Here is an 8324-nt window from a genome sequence, read left to right on the forward strand (position 1 = left end):
CGGGGCGGGGGATCTATTATATTGAGTTTCCATAGCTACCGAAAGCATCACTCACACAGGAGAGAATTTATAGTTGGCGCGACGTGGGAGGCTTTTACTACCGTGGCTCTGCTGGCGGTGGGCAGCAGCTGGGAGCTCACGGAACCAGCAGCTCCTGCAGGAGGTGAGCGCAGCAGACTAGCGCACGCTGCGCCTATTAAAAACATTTACCACCGCTCTGATAGATGTTGTAGAAGTATGAAATCTATTAGGCAGCATGCATTTTGGGCTGGGATGTTACACATATACCTCATCTGAACCTTCATGAAATGAAACGTGTAATAGATTCAAAGCTGAGCTTCATACAGCGTCACGCAAACGGCAGGCACTGAATAAAACACTCACTACTGTTGACGGGCTGTACTTCATGGCTCTGCTGAGGAGGCCGGCCTGTGTGTGGGATCTGCAGCCACGTCGCTCTCTCGCTTACACCTTGTCCTCATGGCAGGGCAAGCTTGAAAGTCCTGCCTTTGTCATGTCACATATGCTCTGCAATGCGGCGACAGGCAGTGCTTACATTAACCACCTTTCACCCACCGAGCCATGTGAGATGACAGCTGATGCAATGTGAAGTACGAATACTCCTCAAACTAAACCCCTCACATAATCCTACGTACAGTACCTGCATCTGTGTTACAAATACTATCATCATGTCATGTGTGTATTTACGCAGCAGCATTTCAGCTCTAATGGGAGATTATCACAATAGTTGTTACAGCAGACGTTTATTATGTCTAAATATAGACGTGTGTCTAATAATGTTAGCACGCATTTGAATTGTATTACATAATACATGTAAATGTGCACTTCATGCAAGATTGAATCAGGTGTAACCACTGTATTGTATGAGACTCTACTTTCTAGGTTTTGTGTTTTAGGCCAAAATGAGACATTTAAATGTGATTTAATTGTTAAGAAGGTCTTCATTCAACATGATGACGCAAATACTAAAGCATTTAAATCAATATGAATGCACTGATGTTCTCTTGTTTTTAATTTGGTGGAGCTTACGCAAGTTACACAAAACTACAGAGGTTTAGATTTTTTTAATTTTAATTTAGTCCAAAATGAAAACAAAGCCAAAGCGCAGAAAGTCATCACTGCTCTCCCTTCAGGGGAAAAAGAGCAGAGGATGTTTTTGCCACAAAGCAGATCTATCAATCAGAAGTGATTGTGCCATTTTAGCAGTTGGACGGATAAAGCAGGGTTTAGCCTTCGCTGTTCCACTTGAACAGCATGCAGTTTATTTTTACGATATTATTTATTATTTTTTTATTTTTATGTGAAAGCTTAACGCTGCCACTAGTGACGGCATAAACACTGCCTATGAGTTGTTACTATGACATTAGTATCTAGTATTACCTGGTATGATGACGTACGACCCCAACAGTTCGGTTCATGTGAAGTTTTATTTTATTACTAGTGTAAAGACCAGTAAGAAGGGAAGAAACCTGTTCATCATTAAACTAGTGTTTCATGCGCACACGCCTCCTTCACTGTGCACTGGGTTCCATTACTGGCACTGAACATCAGCTGTCGTTGTTTCTTATAAACCTACAGATCTGTTCAGTGGAAGCCTGTTCCTGACTTTCTGCTTTTTCTGAGTGGAAAATAACTGTGTATGATCATGGAAGTGTTCTTTTCCCTCTTCGTTGTGTTGAGGCAAACAGAATTAGACCAAAGGGCTTTCATGTTCTCAGCTCCCACTGCCCGTGGGGAAATTATGTAAAACTGAAAGAGCTGGTCTCTCTGTGTGAGTTTAAAATGATTATGAAGGATGTCAGGGCAGATTCAACAAAAGACTGATTATTCTGACTTAAATCTATTTTAGCTTATTTGCTGCTTCCTGATCATTGTGTTGTCCTACTGACCTTTGCCTTGTCACACAATGACTCTTCACATGTATAGGGTTGTGATGGTACCTTGTACAGTATATTGTAAATACGTAACTATTTTTTTCAGCAGAGGAATGGCCCTTTGTGGAACAAAGACAGTCAGCCATGGATCAACCAGCCAGATGGTAATATCTGATGGCATCCCAGCAGACCTGGCATCCCAGCCCTAGTCTTTTATTACTGTCATGCCAAGTTAATCCTACTGGAAAAACTGCACAGTAGGGCCATCCGTTAGAGTCAGTGTACAATAAAAGTACATTTTATAAGTGCTACGGAAAAAAATCTGAAATTATAATTCTCACGTTAGAATTGAATAATCGTTCCTTATTCTTTTTAACTGTTTCAGATGAATGTGTGAACCTCTGTAGGTGACTGCATGCTCAGAATGCATTGCCGCGGTCACGTCAGACACTTGATGTTAAGCAAAGGAACAACTATGCCGTAAAATAATTAAAACATGGTGAACGTCATAAAATTGCCTGATGGACATAGATTCAGAACAATACAGATTAATTAGTGTATGTTTATCTACATTTCACATCGTAATTCATTGTCATGATGAGCTGCTGCTCTTTGGGGCTGAAGTGTTTGGTAAGAGTTTAGTCCACGTTTAACCAGTAATTGCGTGTTTGATACTTTGGTTTTTTAAAACATTTACCTACACCAGGCTTGACTTAGCAACGGAATAATCCAGGAGGACTTTAGTATCGTTTTTATGTCCTTTTAGATCTGTACATTTGTTAGTTTGCTGCATTTCTAGTATTTAGGTGTGAGTTACTGTAATTCTTCATGAAGTGGTTGTCTGCTCCTTTCTATGCTTAGTTTATTAGTTAGATTTCTCTATCTGTTGTTAGTTCCTTATTGCTGCTTTAAGGAGAGGTTTTTAGTTTCCTTGTGATAGAAAATGAATGGACACAAGACTTTGACTTTTACAGCTAATATCTAATAAGTATAAATTATATAATGTCAATGATATAAATATCATTGATAAGTCACAGAAAACATTTGTGCGTTCCCTCAAGGTAGTCTTGACATACGCCTGTATGTATTGCATTCAAAGGAATGGAGGGGGCCTTTGACTGTAGAACAGTTAAATCTAATCAGTTAATTCCTGAGAAATTACGTTAGTGAGATAAAATGAAAAGAGGTGCGAACCACAAAATGATCCCACCTGGGATGTAGCACCAATGACAATCCATTTAGTCCGATGGTTGTACAGGACTATTGGAAAGGTCAGAGAACCCAGGTCATTAAGAGGCAGGACTGATGCTTGATGATCCACCAAGTATTATTTGGAAATTATCCACTGACCTGCATGTCATGGGGTAAGAACTGAAGCTTCATGTCAACGAAGCGTGTCATAAGATGAGAAGAACTATACTTTACCAGTGTGTGTAGTCATGGGGAGTGAAAGAACAGAGATATCTACTCAGTGGATGACACAACTGCATGTGTACTCTTCACAGTCCACTTATTACCATAGAACAAAGATGTTATGTTCCACACACTGCAGCAGATACAGCACAGCTAAATTATGCACCAGATGCATCAAGCTCTCCAGTATGAGACACACACACACACACACACACACACACACACACACACACACACACACACACACACACACACACACACACACACACACACACACACACACACACGCTCCTTCTTTTGTTTTCATTGTGTTCTTTGTGTCTTTTGAATAATAGAAGTGATGAGAGACTTATTGAATCCTCAGATTTACTTCCAGCACTTAGAACAACACTCTCCCATTCTTTTTTCATTCAGTCAGAACTCAGGCTGTTGGCTCTGGGCCTTCGTACGCTGTGTTTGAGAGTCTTTTCTGGCCCTTTCCTTCTTCTGATCTTACTCTCCTTTTGCACTCACAGAGAACTGCACTGACGCGGTGAGTGAGAAATGTGAAGGACTGAATAAAATAGAAGCGCAGGTATTTGAGGATCACCTCTTGACCTGCTGAGCCCTTTCAGTCAACATACAGCCACGTTCCCTAAAATCATGCCTTAGAAGATTTAGGATCAGGATCAGTAATGTTGAGCATCATCATTTAGCCTCATGCCTGTGTTGCTCACTTAGAACCGTGACGTCATCCATCAGCAGCCTCAGGTCAAACCTTTAACTTTGCCAGTACAATATGTTGACATTTCTTATCGATGTTGTGCATTGTGGCCAGTTCTAGTTAACTAATGCTAATAAAACACTCTGGTTATTATTTCAGTTTATCATTACACCTTCTAATATGTCTGCAGAAAGAACACAGGTGCTTCCTGTGAGGCTACGTGAGGTACTGGGAGGTTAAATAGCTCCAGACATCATCACTGAATGTCTGCCATCTTATCTATAGTCACTCGTTCACCAGCATCTTGACTGATGGAAATGGGAGATTCCTTCAGTTACAGTACGCGTCTGCTTTAACCCTTGGTTGCCTCGAGCTGCGCTTGTCACTGGAAAGACTCCACGACTGTGGCTCCGTGGGGGTCTAATCGCAGCCAAACCCAGACACGTGTAGGATCAGACACACAGGCTGAGCCCTGCGCTGATCCTCTCTGTACTGCAGGCTACATCTTGCACCGCCACTTGGAACTCACAGCAGTCAGACGTGTTGCACAAGTGTGAGTGTGGATGTTCAGATCTCAGAGAATGGGAGGAGAAACTCATTACGCATGTTATTAATAACACCAAATAAAAGGAGATGATTGCTGTTTGTTTTTCTCTATATCCATTTGCTCCAAACAGTTTAAGGGGTGTGTCATTATATTCTATTGAATGAATGATAACATTTAATATATTTGTCATTATATTTATCTAGGTTTTAAGATGACGCTGTAAAGAGCCCTGAGATTCTAACAAACTGAATGACAGGATTTAGATTATGGCTCATTGATATAATTATTAATATCACAAAGTTTAATTTGAGGCAATTAAAGAAAGAAGCACTGTAAAACTCAAACATATTCATCAACATCATTTACTGTGAAACTGATGGGACATTATCAACATTTTTGCAAATTCGTCACAACTTTCCACCGGGAATAAAAGCATGTGTTCATCCTGAGTCATATCCATGAAGAAACGCCTGTCAAGGTGCAACTACAGCTGATTGAGGGGGATTTTCCAGCTAACGCTCCTCATCTTCCGCTCCCTCCCTCCCTCCCATCTGCATGTATTTAGCATTAAACGGCTGTAAAAGCAGGAGTGTGTATGTTTGTAACCTGCAGCCTGGTTCTAAAGGTTATTGATTATTGATCAGTCTGCTTGGCTGTTGGAGCCACAGACTCTGATCCAGCTCCAGCTGCTGCTGATTGATGAAGTTAACTCACTGACATCCAGCTCGGTCGCGTCCCCTCGGGTGAGATGAACAACGGGTGCAGGACACAGCTCTAGAGCCGACGCGCTGAGGAGCTGAGTGACTCAATGCTTGGCTCACTGCTCCCACGCTGGAAGCCGACCATCACTTCTGCACCGCACATGAATACTTCAGGACCTTTTGCACTTAGCAAGCACATTTTAGTGAGAAATGAAACCTTTCTTGCAGGTTTATGCTCCAGGGAGAAACTTGTCAGTTACTCAGGAGCGTGTCTGGTCTCGGTTTCATTTAATTTATTTCTACTCTTGTGGTTTGTGGAGATTGTGTTGCAGGAGTTATTGAAATTTTTATAGTTTGACATATTATTGTGCATCTTGTTTCCTCCTTGTACAGTGTCAGGATGTGCTGAATGAACCCGACTTCACAATGCGGCAGAGGGGAGTCGTTGGCTGGTCGCAGTCAGGCAGCCACAACAAGGCAGAACATTCAGGTCCTTCAGGACAACAAGCCACGAGGTTCAGGTGTTAGTGGGACATGATCCACCAGGTCTGATCATTTACTGATGCTGCCTGAGTGGACTGATTTCAGGCTAATGCTTAGAACGGACTGAACAATGTGATTCACATAAGTTTAAAACAGTGAAGCAGACATGTTAACACAAAACAAAGAATGTACCACTTACACCAAGAACGTTTGCCAGCAGATGGAAGATCCAATCATCGCCCAGAAACTAAAAGCAGAAGACAAGCAGCTGAACCCTGGTGACGCTCGCTCACTCGCTCACTCGCTCACTCGCTCACTCGCTCACGCTGAACCCGTCCTGCGCCCCATCGACAGGTTGTCAGTTCATCACAGCCATATCTGCACTCACACTGACGGCTCATTTGAATCTCCCAGCAGCCCCTGCTTTCCTTTGACTGTGGGAGGAGGTGAGAGCACCGAGGGAGAAGCCACGCACTTGTTTCACATCACAGTGATGGAGCTGGGTTCAAACACTACTTACAGCATTACTCACTGTGCTGCCAGTGCAACCTCTACCACTGATGCACAGCAGTGATGCAAACACACCACCTGTAGGGTTGAAAATGGAAAATGACCAGCACAGTGTAATAGATTCAAGTCGTCTTCCTGGGGAAGAGATTTATTGTGTGCTCGCTTTCTTCTCCCCTCTGGCCTCAGGTGTCTGATCTGGGTCACTGCATCGGTGCAGCTCAGCTTGTTTGTACACAGCCAAGACATTTGTCTGATCGGCTGAGCACCGACGTGGACGCAAGCACTGAACATGTCTCCTGAAAGACAGAACTCTTCTAATCAGTCAGATTAACCTGTGTGTGTGTGTGTGTGTGTGTGTGTGTGTGTGTGTGTGTGTGTGTGTGTGTGTGTGTGTGTGTGTGTGTGCGTGCGTGTGCGTGTGTGCGTGCGTGCGCGTGTGTGCGTGCGTGTGTGTGTGTGCGTGCCTGTCTGTGTGTATGTGCGTGTGTGTGTGCGTGCATGCATGCGTGTGTGTGTGCATGTGTACATGCGCTTGCGTGTGTGTGTGCGTGTGTGCGTGCGTGTGTGTGCGTGCGTGTGCATGTGTGTGCGTGTTGTGAGGTTCTTGGTGAGCCGTGGAGCGGGCGCTGGGCAGAACGTCCACCGTCCGTGTGGGGCCACGGGACGCCGTGCAGCCACAGACGCTGGTGAAGGGTGGAGACAAGGGTATCAGGGCGGTGTATTTATATCCCTTGTGTCTCACAGCTTACAGAGTGATAGACAGGCAAACTGAAAGCTTCTGTCACACAAAATTCTCCATGGCAGCATCTTGGCCGAGCCCCCACTCCTCCCCCATAGGAGGAAACAAACCAGGGAAGGATCTGCGGCGCAGATGGGAAACGAAGGCAAATGAAAAGTATTGAATAAATTCAGATCAAAGAACTGGGGCAGTTTTTCTCAAGGGGACACAATATGTCTGAAGTAATAATTTTTCATGCTTAGCAAATCCGTCACAAACCATCCACTACTGTATGATGCTGCTGTGCTGTCGTCATACAGTAGACTTGCTGCTTTATTTAGCCCTAAACACACAAAGGGGAGAGTCTCCATAGGGGAAAAGCAAGTGTGTGAAAATAGCTGCAAAGTGAGTGTGAAGCAAGAGATTTGAACACAACAATGATGCCCAGAATGTTACTGATGCGCTAGAGGCCAAATACAGCATGCATCTGCCTCAGTGTGCGTTGGTGACCAGACACACACGCCCACGGAGGCACAACCACTGTGTTTAGCTGTCAAAAGAAAGAGGCAAATGAATAAACAAAGGCTGGCTACAAAGAGGTGAGCATCAAGGTTCCGCCGTGCGATAAAAGGCGAGATCAATAAATCATGGAAGAGAGGCTTCTTACAGCCGCAATCAGCCAGCATCATCTGGAAACAAGATGGCAGACGGCTCCGTGGGACACGCACGCACGGCACGCACGCACGTGCACACACGCACACACAAACACACACACACACACCACAACCACACCACACACCACACAACACACCACACAACACACAACCACACACCAACACACACACAAACACACACACACACACACACACACACACACACACACACACACACACACACACACACACACACACACACACACACACACACACACACACACACACACACACACACACACACACACACACACACACACACACAGAGCACGGTCAAAGAGCGGCGTGTTACGTCCAGGTGACGCTGCTGGAACTGAGTCTCTAATTAGGTTTTATTTTAGACTGGAGCCTTTTAGGTTCTACACGTGGTCCTGAATCTTTATGTGGGGCCTGAAATTGGCTTCATTCTCTATATGTCCTTTAACCCTTAAGACTGAAAAGCAGTTCATGTTTACTGGACCTGATCATGATACGGAGCCTTATATGGTGTGATACGTGTCCAGGTGACTCCATCCAGACTAATGTGATACTTTGCAGCTTTGGATCCATCAACACAGAGCAGGTGTCATTAAACGAAGGTTGTGACGTCCAACAACACACAGATCAGAAACTACTCATTTATTTGTGAAATCAGCCTGGTC

At 44.1% G+C, this 8324-nt stretch overlaps 1 long non-coding RNA gene across 2 annotated transcripts; it reads left to right on the forward strand.

The window, feature by feature from the left end:
* The first annotated feature begins 3 nt into the window (after positions 1-3).
* On the forward strand, positions 4-7627 carry LOC129602967 (uncharacterized). 2 transcript variants are annotated; one of them, XR_008692469.1, is made up of 4 exons: positions 4-163; positions 5653-5805; positions 5963-6020; positions 6157-7627. It is a non-coding gene; the product is annotated as an uncharacterized LOC129602967 (long non-coding RNA). The 2 variants fall into 2 exon arrangements; XR_008692468.1 differs by having other exon boundaries at positions 5963-7625.
* Positions 7628-8324: the final 697 nt, after the last annotated feature.

The sequence above is a fragment of the Betta splendens genome, chromosome 14 (genome assembly GCF_900634795.4).
Source record: "Betta splendens chromosome 14, fBetSpl5.4, whole genome shotgun sequence".
Taxonomy (NCBI): domain Eukaryota; kingdom Metazoa; phylum Chordata; class Actinopteri; order Anabantiformes; family Osphronemidae; genus Betta; species Betta splendens.